General features: G+C 34.4%; 2 pseudogenes; both read left to right on the top strand.

Moving 5' to 3' along the window:
• Positions 1-446: 446 nt before the first annotated feature.
• LOC107868784 lies at positions 447-7990 on the top strand (annotated as a pseudogene).
• A 154-nt stretch (positions 7991-8144) lies between these two features.
• On the top strand, positions 8145-11728 carry LOC107868785 (annotated as a pseudogene).
• Positions 11729-12783: the final 1055 nt, after the last annotated feature.

The following is a 12783-nucleotide window of genomic DNA, read 5'->3' on the forward strand; positions in this document are numbered from 1 at the left end:
TATTTTAAGAATCAGACCCATCAACAAGATAAGCAAAAAGAAGTAATCTTAAGAAAAAGTTCTCTGAATTAGGAGCCTCCTAATAGGAGATCACTTAATTAAACAGCTTAAATACAGCATTTTCAAAGCTGTTCCTTGCATCAACAAACACCAAAAAAGTTACGAAGTTTGAATAACAGTATGCCCAATATCTGTTCACCAGCATCTGCAAATGATCAATTGTCTTACAACGAAGGACTTTTGACAAAACCACCAGAGTTGGCATAGTGGTTCAGCGCTATGTCCTTTAAGCAAGAGGTCGGGGGTTCGATCCCCACCTCTGGCGAATGGAGTAAACTCTGTGGCCAGTTTCCTTACCGCAAAATGCACTGACCGAAGAATGAAGGATTAGTCTCACGGATGCTGGTTGTGGGGATACCTTGGAAAACCAAAAAAAAAAATGACTTTTGACAAAAATCTTCCTCCACCTCCCTGCAAAATCGTTTATTCGATGAAATTGCGTCTCAAAACAATGACATTTTATAATCACTAGTCCTCACTTTACTCGCCTTAGAAACCCACGATTCAACCCTACCCGTGGCCTCTTCTTGCACTGCTCTTCTGACGTGATCAATGTTCACCAATTTGTACCCTTCACCCTCGAAAATCCAATTTCAGCACCAGTCCACAAGCTCAGTTTCATAGATGATCCTACTAGAGTTAGGATTCTCCAATCTTGCAATGGACTTTTACTCTGTTGCAGCTTTCGTGTTCTCGAACCTAACAAAAACTACTATGTATACAACACAACTACCCAACAATTCGTCACACTTCCGAGGCCAGGATGGAAATCAATGATTACCAAGGATGTTCTTGGGAGGGAACTAGCGTTTGATCCATGCAAATCGTCTTATTATAATGTGATTTGCACCCAAAGGTCTGAATTGGATCCTGAGCACTATCAGATCGAGTTTTATTCATCTGAAACAAAGAAATGGAGATTCTCAGGTCCATCATTCCTGTTAAGAATTCGTGCCCTACTGATTATGTTATTTTCGCGTAACTGTTGCTTAGCGATGGAACGGGTTGCCTGACGTGTCCCACTGACATATTCCAAGGAAGTACTAAAACAGAAAGTAAAGAACACAATGATTTTTACGTGGAAAACACCCGACTCGAAAAGGTGTAAAAAAATACGACCTGTACCTCTACAGGATTTAACCCCAACTTCACTAAATAACTCTGAGCCTCAACAACGATTGATTACAAAACTCTTGTAACTAACAAATAGAAATTATAAACTCTAATCCCTATAACTCAACAACTAGGAATTATAAACTCTAATTCCTTTGACTCAACAACTAGGAATTATAAACTCTAATTCCTAACTACACACACACCTCCCAAGGTATGCTTTCCCAAAGTCTCTGAGTTTTTTCCAACTCAAAGACAAGCTCCTAATTCAGTTTATAACACACTGAAACTAATATTACATCAATAGTTCAAACACAATGAACAACTTTAAAACTCAACGCTAAAACTCTTAGCTGGATTCTATACTTAGGACCAGGTTCTTCAATGTGTTTCTTCAGTGAGTAGCACTTCGTGAAGTCAATCTGTCGATTGTGCTTTTCTACTTTGTAAGTGCATGAATTATTATGAATAATGCATCTTCTATTTAAGCACAGCTCTCCAAAGAGTTATTCTTTATTTTAAACTCCTCCTTTAATCAAAACTCTCATTACATAGAGTTCTACTTCAAGTGAGACTCCTTCTTCAATTTCAACTCTTATCTCCTTAGTGTTGTAGTCAAACTTCAACTCTTTAAATCAACTTATCTTTAAGTATTTTACTCAACCACAACTTCTTCAATTTCTCACGTGATCAGTAGCTTGAGTATATCAAAATTAGGCTTGCTCATTTGTTCCTGACTTTCAGCAATCTTTGTCTGCATCTATCAGTAAAACCTGAAATCTGCCTTTCGATGCTTGGACCAGGTCAAGTAACGTATTCCATTCATGTGTTAGTCATCAAAAACTTCATTGATCTAACAAAGAGTCCTTCAATTTATATGTTTACTGTCTTGCGTAGACATCTTCAATCAGCAGAATCTTTATCCTTCTACACATAGGACTCTTCAGGATATGCTCAGAAGTGAAACTCCTTCTTTACATAGGACTCCTTTTTCAACTCAACTTGCTTTCCCTTATTATCAAGTGTTTGAATCAAATTCAACTTGTTATATTCCCCATGTGATCAGTAAGTTGAAGTTTTCAGTTGCACTGAATTAACTCATATCAACTTGTTTCATTTATATTATCATTTATCAAAACTTCAAGGTTCCAACAAATTCCCCCTTTGATGATGACAAACCTCTTATCTTTGTGCATTCAAATATATTCACCTGTAGGAACTAAAGTATAAAACACTAGAATGAAATAAGTTAGTCAATGGGTCATAAACATTACACAACCCTCTTATCTTCCCATTTTTGGCATCATCAAAAAACCATTCCAATGCAATAATATACTAGCCAAAGTGATTTGTTATGCTATTCATGGTCACTGGGGCTATCACCAAAACAATCAGACAAAGACTTTAGCCAACCTAGTAATGTATTAAAGAGAGCAAAAATATAAGTCAATTTAGCAAAGATAACCATTTCATTTAACTAACAGAGCATGTTCCACATTAAACCTAAACTAGTACTGAACAAAGAAAAATAATTGAGCATTAAAAAATAATGGTATAAAAGTGGGACATGGCTAAGGATACAAATAGTGAGGATCTAATGAGGAAGGTGGAACAGGTGATATCAATTGTGTCAATTAATGAATGACTTCAATATTTTCATCCCTCTATCAATCAAGGTCAAGCTTCAAAGTCATGATCCTAGCCTTAAGGACCTCTTATTCCACTTCATGACTGTCTTATGCAGCGTCTAGTTTAGATTTTTTTCAAATGAGTGTTAGCCCTCCTTTTTGAAATAGGTAGAGCAACATGACTCATCTTTTCAAGAACATCTATTTTTTATATAAGTCAAACCTAATTTAGGACTGAGAAGTCTAAAAAAAAATAACCAATTAGGAACTAAAAGGGAAAGCATGTGCCTTTTCATTCTTCAGAAACATATGTTGCATATGATTGATGATCAAGCTTGGAAAATTCATAGTACAAAACTGATATTTTGGTTGAGAAAGAAGAAGGATTTTCTGGTGTAGGATTAACACATTTATGCACACCCATTTGGAGAGAATCAAAGAAAGTTTGGTCAACCAATTCATCAGCTTTATTAGACAATAAGAGGATGAAGTGTGTGGAATTAAACAGGTGTGCTCAATTGTTTCAAATTAGATAGCCTATGCTTATGTCAGTATACAACATACTTGATAAGAAGAACTTTATGGACACAATTGCTTGTTTGTACCTATTTTTCTGCACAATTTAATACAAAATTAGGTTAGAAAAGTCAAAAATATGGAATTGGGACACACAACTAAATATGCAAAACTGAATAGAATAACATTTTAGCTAATAAGATTAAGAAGAAAAATAATTATTCTAGTCAATCATTGAGGGGATTTCATGCAATTTTAATCATCCCCAGTCTAACCTATTCCTTTCAAAATGCTCTCTACTTAGTGCCTATGGTGCTTCTCCAGTCAATTAAGTAACCCACATAGTCAACATTTTTATTGCCCTCTATAGTGAAATTACTTTCATTTGAATACCATATGTCAAGCCATTAATTCCCATGAGATATCTCAAGATTCTTGGGACAACACTAATTCTTATGAATTACCAACAAAATTATCATTAGCTTGTGTTGGTGTTATTGATGTATCAATTTCTTGATTTGTTGTTCTCCCTGTCAATATGCCCTCTATCTGTACAACAGTTGAAACAGGTGGTATAATATGTTCCTGTGCATGCTCATCGGTTTCACAGTCATTCTCTTTTTTTATTTTTTTTTTAAATCTCCCTTGCTTTCCCCTTACACGAGCACTACAAATCTGGCCATCTTTCAAATGATCTATTTTCTCTTTAAATGTGGTGAGTGAAAGAAACTTTATTTTCTTCTAGTCTTATTCCTTTAGCAAGCTTTATCCAAGTACAAATTTTGCTTGCCTCCTTTCACTCTCACATGCAAAACAAATTAGAGGTTAACTTTAGGCACCCAGACGAGCTTGGGTCCTTTCTTATGAGAGAAAGGATGTATGAGGTTTCTTCTATCCCATCGAGGCAACAGGTTATGTGACCTGTTTCTCTGACCAGATTTGACCTTCTTATTAGCTTGTGCTAATATGGAATCAGATTTTTTTGCTAGGCTTATACTTCTTGATTTTCTTTTTACTGTAACTGGACATTCAGTAGCTGGATGCCTCTAGTTACCAGAAATATAACACAGATCTTTAATAGCATTAGAACTTTTATAAAAGCCCAACCCAGTTTTTTTATTGTGAGTTCTTTGACCTAGCTTCTGAATAATTCTTGAAGAATGTGTCCATCTATTAGCTCTTTCAAGATCAAGTTTCAATTTAGAAACTTTTTGACTCAATTGACTAACCTTTTTTTTCACAAAAGTATTCATTTTTAATCTTAGTCAATTCTAACTCAATTTTTTCTTGTTCCTTACTTTTGACCTTTTTTCCCTTTTTAGAAAGAGTCAATTTCAAGATTTTAGATTTGAGGGTTAGGTTTGATGAATCAAGTCTGCGAACCTGTTCCTTAAGAGTGCAGTTTTCCTTTTCAACAATGTTTTTACAAGTTTCTAGATCAACAAAATCAAATTTGAGACTTGCAAGATTGTTGAATAACTCATCTCTATCAGAAGTTAATTCTTGGTAATCATCAATTAGAGCACTTATTAAGAAAATAAGTTTTGTTTTAGAAAACAAATGCAACTTTTCTTTAAGTTCAAGTATACTTACCTCAGAAATATCATTTTCTTCCTCCAAGTCTGAATCTCCAAGAGTCATGAGTGTTGTTTCATCAACTTCATCATCATCTGAGTTAGATCCCCATATTGCTACCATTACATATTCTTCCCTCTTTTTGATTTTTTCTATCAATTTCTTTTTAGCTCTTTCCTTTCTCTATTCTATTTCCCAGACAGGACAATCCCTGATCTGATGATCAGTCTTACCATACTTGTAATATCCATTTGGATTGTCATTGGACTATTTCTTGCTACTTGTTCCCTTCTTCTTTTTGAAGAATTTACTGAAGTTCTTAGCTATAAAGGAAACTTGTTTTTCATCAAGTTCAATTTCTTCATTACTGTCAGATGCCTTCAGAGCTAAGGTATCCTCAAGGGTTGCTAGCTCTTTAGTTCCATCAATTTCCGTTTCATAAGTTTTCAGATTCCCTACTAGTTCATCTAGTGTCATGCCTGTTAGATCATTATTTTTCTCCCTAATAGCAGTCACTTTAACATTCTATTTTGATTTTGGTAGCACCCTCAACACCATTTCAACTTGTTCTTCAACAGTGATGACTTTTCCTAAAGAAGTCAACTCATTTGTTAAGGCAGTAAGCCTTGTCATTATTCCATGCAAGGTTTCATTCTCCTTCATCTTAAAAGCTTCGTATTCAGTAAAGAAAAGAGCAATCCTGTATTTTCTTACCTGAGAGGTACCCTTATGTGCATTGACCAGTCCATCCCAGATTTGCTTAGCAGTGGTACAGGTTGACACTCTGTTGTATTCAGCCGGTCCTAGTCCACAGACTAAGATGTTCTTTGCCTTAGCATTTTTATTTAATGCCACTAAGTTATTAGCCGTAAACTCACTTCTTACCTTCTTGGCCTATTTACTATCTTTTAACTTCATTGGAATAATAGGACCATCAGTGATCCTGTCCCATAACTCATAGTCTTCCCCTTGAATGAATGTTTCCATCCTATATTTCCAAAAAAATAAAGTGAGAACCATCAAAGAGTAGAGGTCTAATAGTGGATTGACCTTCACTATGAACAGTAGGTGGTGCAGAATTCATCATATTGATCTTTGTCTTAGGTGCTAGCCCTTTTTAAGACAACCTCTCTCTGATACCACTTGTTAAGAATTCGTGCCCTAGTAATTATCTTATTTTCATCTAACTATTGCTTATCGATGGAACGGGTTGCCTGACGTGTTTCAAGGAAGCAGTAAAACAGAAAGTAAAGAACATAATGGTTTTTATGTGGAAAACACTCGACTCAAAAAAGAGTAAAAAACCATGACCTGTACCTCTACAGGATTTAACCCCAACTTTACTAAATAACTCGGAGCCTCAACAACGACTGATTACAAAACTCTTGTAACCAACAAATAAAAATTATAAACTCTAATCCCTATAACTCAACAATTAAGAATTATAAACTCTAATTTCTTTGACTCAACAACTAGGAATTATAAACTCTAATTTCTAACTACACACACACCTCCCAAGGTATGCTTTCCCAAAGTCTCTGAGTTTTCCCCAACTCGAAGACTAGCTCCTAATTTAGTTTATAACACACTGAAACTAATATTACATCAATAGTTCAAACATAATGAACAACTCTAAAAATCAACGCTAAAACTCTTAGCTGGATTCTATACTTAGGACCAGGTTCTTCAATGTGTTTCTTCAGTGATTGAGTAGCACTTCTTGAAGTCAATCTGTCGATTGTGCTTTTCTTCTTTGTAAGTGCGTGAATTACTCTGAATGATGCATCTTCTATTTAAGCACAACTCTCCAAAGAGTCATTCTTTATTTTAAACTCCTCCTTTAATCAAAACTCTCATTACATAGAGTTCTACTTCAAGTGAGACTCCTTCTTCAATTCCAACTCTTGTCTCCTTAGTGTTGTAGTCAAACTTCAACTCTTTAAATCAACTTATCTTCAAGTATTTTACTCAACCACAACTTCTTCAATTTCTCACGTGATCAGTAGCTTGAGTCTATCAGAATTAGGCTTGCTCATTCGTTCCTAACTTTCAGCAATCTTTATCTGTATCTATCAGTAAAACCTGAAATCTGTCTTCCTATGCTTGGACCAGGTCAAGTAACATGTTCCATTCATGTGTCAGTCATCAAAAACTTCATTGATCTAATAAAGAGTCCTTCAATTTATATGTTTCCTATCTTGCATAGACATCTTCAATCTGCAGAATCTTTCTCCTTCTACACATAGGACTCTTCAGGATATGCTCGAAAGTGAAACTCCTTCTTTACGTAGGACTCCTTTTTCAACTCAACTTGTTTCCCCTTATCATCAAGTGTTTGAATCAAATTCAACTTGTTTTATTTCCCACGTGATCAGTAAGTTGAAGTTTTCAGTTGCACTGAATTAACTCATATCAACTTGTTTCATTCATATTGTCATTCATCAAAACTTCAAAGTTTTAACAGTTCCCTGCTCATTACATTATAGGATTCGTGTAAACCGAAGTTTACTGGAACAATGCCATTTATTGGGGATGTGGAGACAAGTACTTGCATTTCAGCGTGGAACAAGAAAAACTGAAAAAGTTTCTTATGCCTTGTATTGGTCAAAGTCAGGATGATGATGAGGTAAGCAGAGTTGCTTATTACGGAGAGTCCTGTGGATATTTGCATCTAGTCCAAGTGTATAGCTGACAAAAGCTCACTTTTTACAACATTTATGAGATGAAAAGTGATGGCATGGAGTGGTTCTTGAAATATCAGGTGAATGTTGAAGATGTTGTTAATGCATTCCCTCATACAATTCTCCATTACCTTGAGCCAACAGACTGGCATTACTTCGTGATAGTTGTGCTTTTGGTTGTCAGAGGAGAGAAAGAAGAGGACGCTTTCATGGTGTTGCATATTCCCGGAATGATCATACGTTACAACTTAAAGGATTACATATTTTACAAGCTAGGTGAATTTGGAAATACTAGTACTAATGACGAAGACAACTATCAATTTGGAGAGAAAGATGAGGATTGTAAGGTTCCAGTAACCCTTGTATCCCTTGAACTTGACAAGTCCAAGTGCTTTCCAATATATTGAATCTTTGTAATCCTTGTGAATACATTATGAGAAGTTAACATCTAGTTTGAAATACAATTGAAAAAACAAGTTTCTTGATTTACAATGTCAAAGAGATTGTACATTCGAGGATGTGGACTTGATTAATTCAAGAAATTAATCTTGACTAACTTTAATTTCAGGAAATGAATCTGGTTAATTTGGGAGAATACAAACTTTAATTCCAGAGAATGAACGTAGTTAATTAGAGAGAAAAAATCTTGAGAGAAGTATGCATTACCCCTGAACTTGTCGAGTTTTATACATGGTATACCTAAACTTTGACTTGTCCTAAGTACCCCGAACTTGTTGTTTTAGTAAGTCGTGAGGCCCTTTTTTGCTGACTGTCCAGTGCGTGTATATCATGTGCGTACATGTGGAAAAAAGTGTTGATGTGGCTGTCAATGTGGATAAATACCATCCACTTCCCTTATATTTATCCTATATTAAAAAATAACTCACTTCTACCCTTAATTATCCGATTTCTCTCCAAAAAAATTATATTTTTCAGTTTTTCTCTACTCCAAAATAGTGAAAGGTTGAATTTTCGTCGATCAAGTTAGCTATTATCTAAAAATTTATATTTTTTGGTGTGTTAAAAATATGAAATTATTTTTTTCCAATTAGTGTTTCATAGTAGTTTCCGATTAGTTTTTCGATTAGGATTTTGAGGAGAATCACATGCACAAATATGTTTCTTATTATAATTAACTGGGTAAGAAATTTCAATTTAAGTTAGGGACGTACAAAAATCAAATCGATAAAAATGTTATTGATTTATCGTTATAGGATTAACGATTTTTTAATGATTTTATATAAAAAAAAATTATTAGGTCATTGATTCGATTTCAATTTTTTTATTGGGTTATTGGATAAACCGATAACCCAATAAGTTTATGCTAAATTATTATTTTACACCCCATATATATATATATATATATATATATATATATATATATTACACCCAATAAGTAGGATTTTGATTGCGACTAAGATTCAGTTTCTTTTCATGTTAGTTACTACTTTTTCTATTTTCTATTTTATGAGTATTTTTTTATCAGTTAAATTAAAAATCAAATTGTTAGCGACTAAAAATCGATAATCAATATAACTACATTCTCTTTATTGTAAGAATGTGTCTTAATTTCTTTAGTATTTATTTTGTTATTATTTTTTAAAATATCTGCTTCGATATTTAGTACATTTTTTTAGTTACAATAGCTCATATGATATGCATAATTAAGATTACAAAATTGAAAGAGTTTCATAGGAATGGAAACTGAAGTTTTAGATTGGATTAATAAATGGATGAATTTTTCTTTTAGATTAATAAACAAAATTTTTACAAAATTAATAAACTGATGAAATTTTTATTTCATAAACTAATTAATAAACTGGAGTTTTACAAAATTAATAAATGAATTAATTTTATTATAGATTGAAAGTAATGGAGGATGAGGGATAATAAATAGGAGAGGGGTCATTAAGATTTTTGAAAAAATTAAAGAAAAATAGATTTTTTTTATTTTTAATCATAAAAAATGTTGATTTGACCCAAAAAAAATACTCCATCACGCGCGTGATGGAGTGTGACTATAAACATTTTGCCACATCAATAAAAAAGGGTCACGCGACTTACTAAAAGCAATAAGTTTGAGGATATGTAAGACAAGTCAAAATTCAGATGTACCATGAGTAAAATCGACAAGTTCAGGGATAATAGATACTTCTCTCTTAAAAATCTTTGACTTTGCATTAACTCCCCTTCACAATTTTGGTCAAGGGAGCATAAGTTTATGGTTGGTTCTCGAGCTGGTAAACTCAAGTTCCTAGCTGGCATCTTGTAGATAACTGACAATGGGTTGACTTGAGGCCAAATAGCGCACGCAAGGGATCAAATCCAACAATCAAAGTAAATTAATGCTACTTTATGCTTAGTTTAAAGTAAATTAACTGGCAAATGAGTTGACTTGAGAGCCAAATTGCATGTGAGCAATCAATTATCCAACAAACAAAGTAAACAATGCTGATCAGTTTAAGCAAATAATATGTTCGTTTGGCTTTGACTTAATTATTGGGAGAAAGATTAATTAATACTCCTTCCGTTTAAAAAAAAATGACCTATTTTGATTTGACACAAGGTTTATAAGAAAATAAAGAAACTTTTGAATCTTGTGGCCTTAAATTAAAGTTGTGTTAAATGTACCAAGATGTCCTTTAATCTTGTGGTCCTAAACATGTCATATGGAAAGTTGAAATTAAAGTATTGCAAAAAAAAAAAAAAAGGAAAGAAATCATATTTTTTAAACAAACTAAAAAGAAAAGTAGGTCATTTTTTTTTTAAACGAAAGAAGTACAACACTTGTAGTTGAGAGGAAACGTTCTCCGCAAGCTAAATCTTCGGCGAACTATATAATAGTACATGCATATGTTACTATTCTTCACAAAATCGATCCGACAAATTAAAACCAGATTAAAGATGATTAAAACAAGTTGTTTATCAGCGTTTTCTACAAATCAAGTGTTTTCTAATGAAGAGATGTTGATAGAGATCTTCCTCCGTCTTCCAGGAAAATCACTCGTGCGTTGCAAATGCGTCTCAAAAAAATGGAATTATCTAATCACTAGCCCCGAATTCACCAGCCTCAGAGTCCCCCATTTCAACCCTGCCATTGGCCTCTTGCTGCACTGTTCTTCTTTCTTGATAAACCCTTTTCATGAATTCGTATCCTTCAGCCCCGAAAATCCAATTCAATCACCATTCCACAAACTCACTTTCGTAGACGACCCTTTTGGAATTAGAATCTTGCAATCTTGCAATGGACTTTTGCTCTGTTGTAGCTTTCGCGTTCATGGTCAACATAACCAAAACTACTATGTGTACAACCCAACTACCCAACAATTCACCACACTTCCAAGACCGGAAGGGCAAAGAAATACATCCAGGGCGGTTATTGGGATGAAATTAGCATTTGATCCATGGAAATCGCAAAATTACAAAGTGGTTTGCATCCGATTGTCTGATGAAGTGTTTCCTGATTATCAACACTATCAAATCGAGATTTATTCATCTGATACTAAGAAATGGAGAGTTTTGGGTCCACCTTTTCTTGCTCGTTATGATATAGGATTCACGCATACTGGAGTTTATTGGAATGGTGCAATTTATTGGATATATGGTGACAACCCGTTACGTTTCAATGTGGAACAAGAAAAGCTCGAAAAGTTTCCCATGCCTTGCATTGGTCGAAGTTGGGATGATGATCAGGAGGTCAGAGTTGCTTATTACGGAGAGTCTTGTGGATATTAGCATCTAGTCCAAGTGCATAGCCGTCAGAAGCTCACTTTTTATAACATTTACGAGATGAAAAGTGATGGCACAGAGTGGTACTTGAAATACCAAGTGAATGTTGAAGATGTTATTAACACGTTCGCTCATATGATTCGCCATTATCTTGAACCAACAGACTGGAATTACTTCGCGATGGTTGTGCTTTGTGTTGTTAGAGGAGAGAAAGAGGAAGACACTTTCATGATTTTGCACATCCCCAAAATGATCATACGTTACAACTTGAGGGATTACACATTTTATAAGCTATGTGAATCTGGCAACACTAGTATTGAAGAAACTCGATTTGATGATGAAGATGAGGATTATGAGCCCCCTATCACCCTGGCATTCGATAAGTTTAGTGCTTTCCAATATATAGAAACTTTATTTTGTCTGTGAGCTAAACTAGATTTGTTTTTTGAAATGTCATTGGAAAAAAAATAAGACTTGTCTTCTTGGGTCGTGTTAATAAATTTACAATGTCCAACTTCTTGTCCCCTCATTACCAGATTTTTGTTAATTAGGAGGAAGTAAAATTAAGGAGTACCATTCTTACACACACATGTCCTTTTTCTAAAGATTCCTTCTTGATCTAACAAATTGAAGTTAGAAAATCTAGTTGTTTTCGATCAAGAAGCTCCAAATTAAAGATGGCACAAAAAGCAAATCTTTTTGCTCTAAGCAATAGAGAAACTCCGAAGATAACACAAAAGACAATTCTTCTCAAAGCCCCGCAAAGTTATGTTGAAAAGAATTGTACAGCCGTCAAAGAATAAAAAACACGTGATGGATGTTGATAATTAGTTCATAGGTTCAATTACAAGAGGAAATAATTATGGAGATCCTCAGTAGATTATCAGTGCGATCTCTTCTTCAATTCAGACGTGTTTCAAACTTTTAGAGACATTAATCTTTGATCCTTTCTTTAAAACAAAATATCTTGTTAAGTCCTTAGTTTTGATGATTGACAAATCCATAGTTCGGGACCTGTTTCATAGAGCCCTTGTTGTGATGACAAAGGCCTTTTTCGTATTAGGGAACAGGTTGGGCTCACTGGTTGCTTTCACAGTCAACTTTCCAGCTGACACATAGTACAAAAGTTGTGAAAAGTTGCTGTCACCTTTTTGCCTCAACCAAAGAGATTGCTTCTAGGTTTTTCTTGTGTCTCAATATATAATGCTCATCTTCCACAACAAGAAAACCAACACCCATATACTCATAATTAAAGATCCTTCTGAAGTATTCCACACTACAAATCAAAGGCTGGAACCGTAACAGGGAACCTGTCGTTCATCGAGTTTATCTTTATGTCCTTGTTATAGTTGAGTCTTTGTAATATGTACTTAAAGGCTTGCCAACATTTTCTTATGATTGTAGTAGGTGTTGTGGTGTAATCAGCTCGTTGTAATCATCTAGAGTTAAGTGATTGTCCAAGCTAGAGTTAGCTTGAGGAG

The sequence above is a fragment of the Capsicum annuum genome, chromosome 4 (assembly GCF_002878395.1).
Source record: "Capsicum annuum cultivar UCD-10X-F1 chromosome 4, UCD10Xv1.1, whole genome shotgun sequence".
NCBI classification, from domain to species: Eukaryota; Viridiplantae; Streptophyta; class Magnoliopsida; order Solanales; family Solanaceae; genus Capsicum; species Capsicum annuum.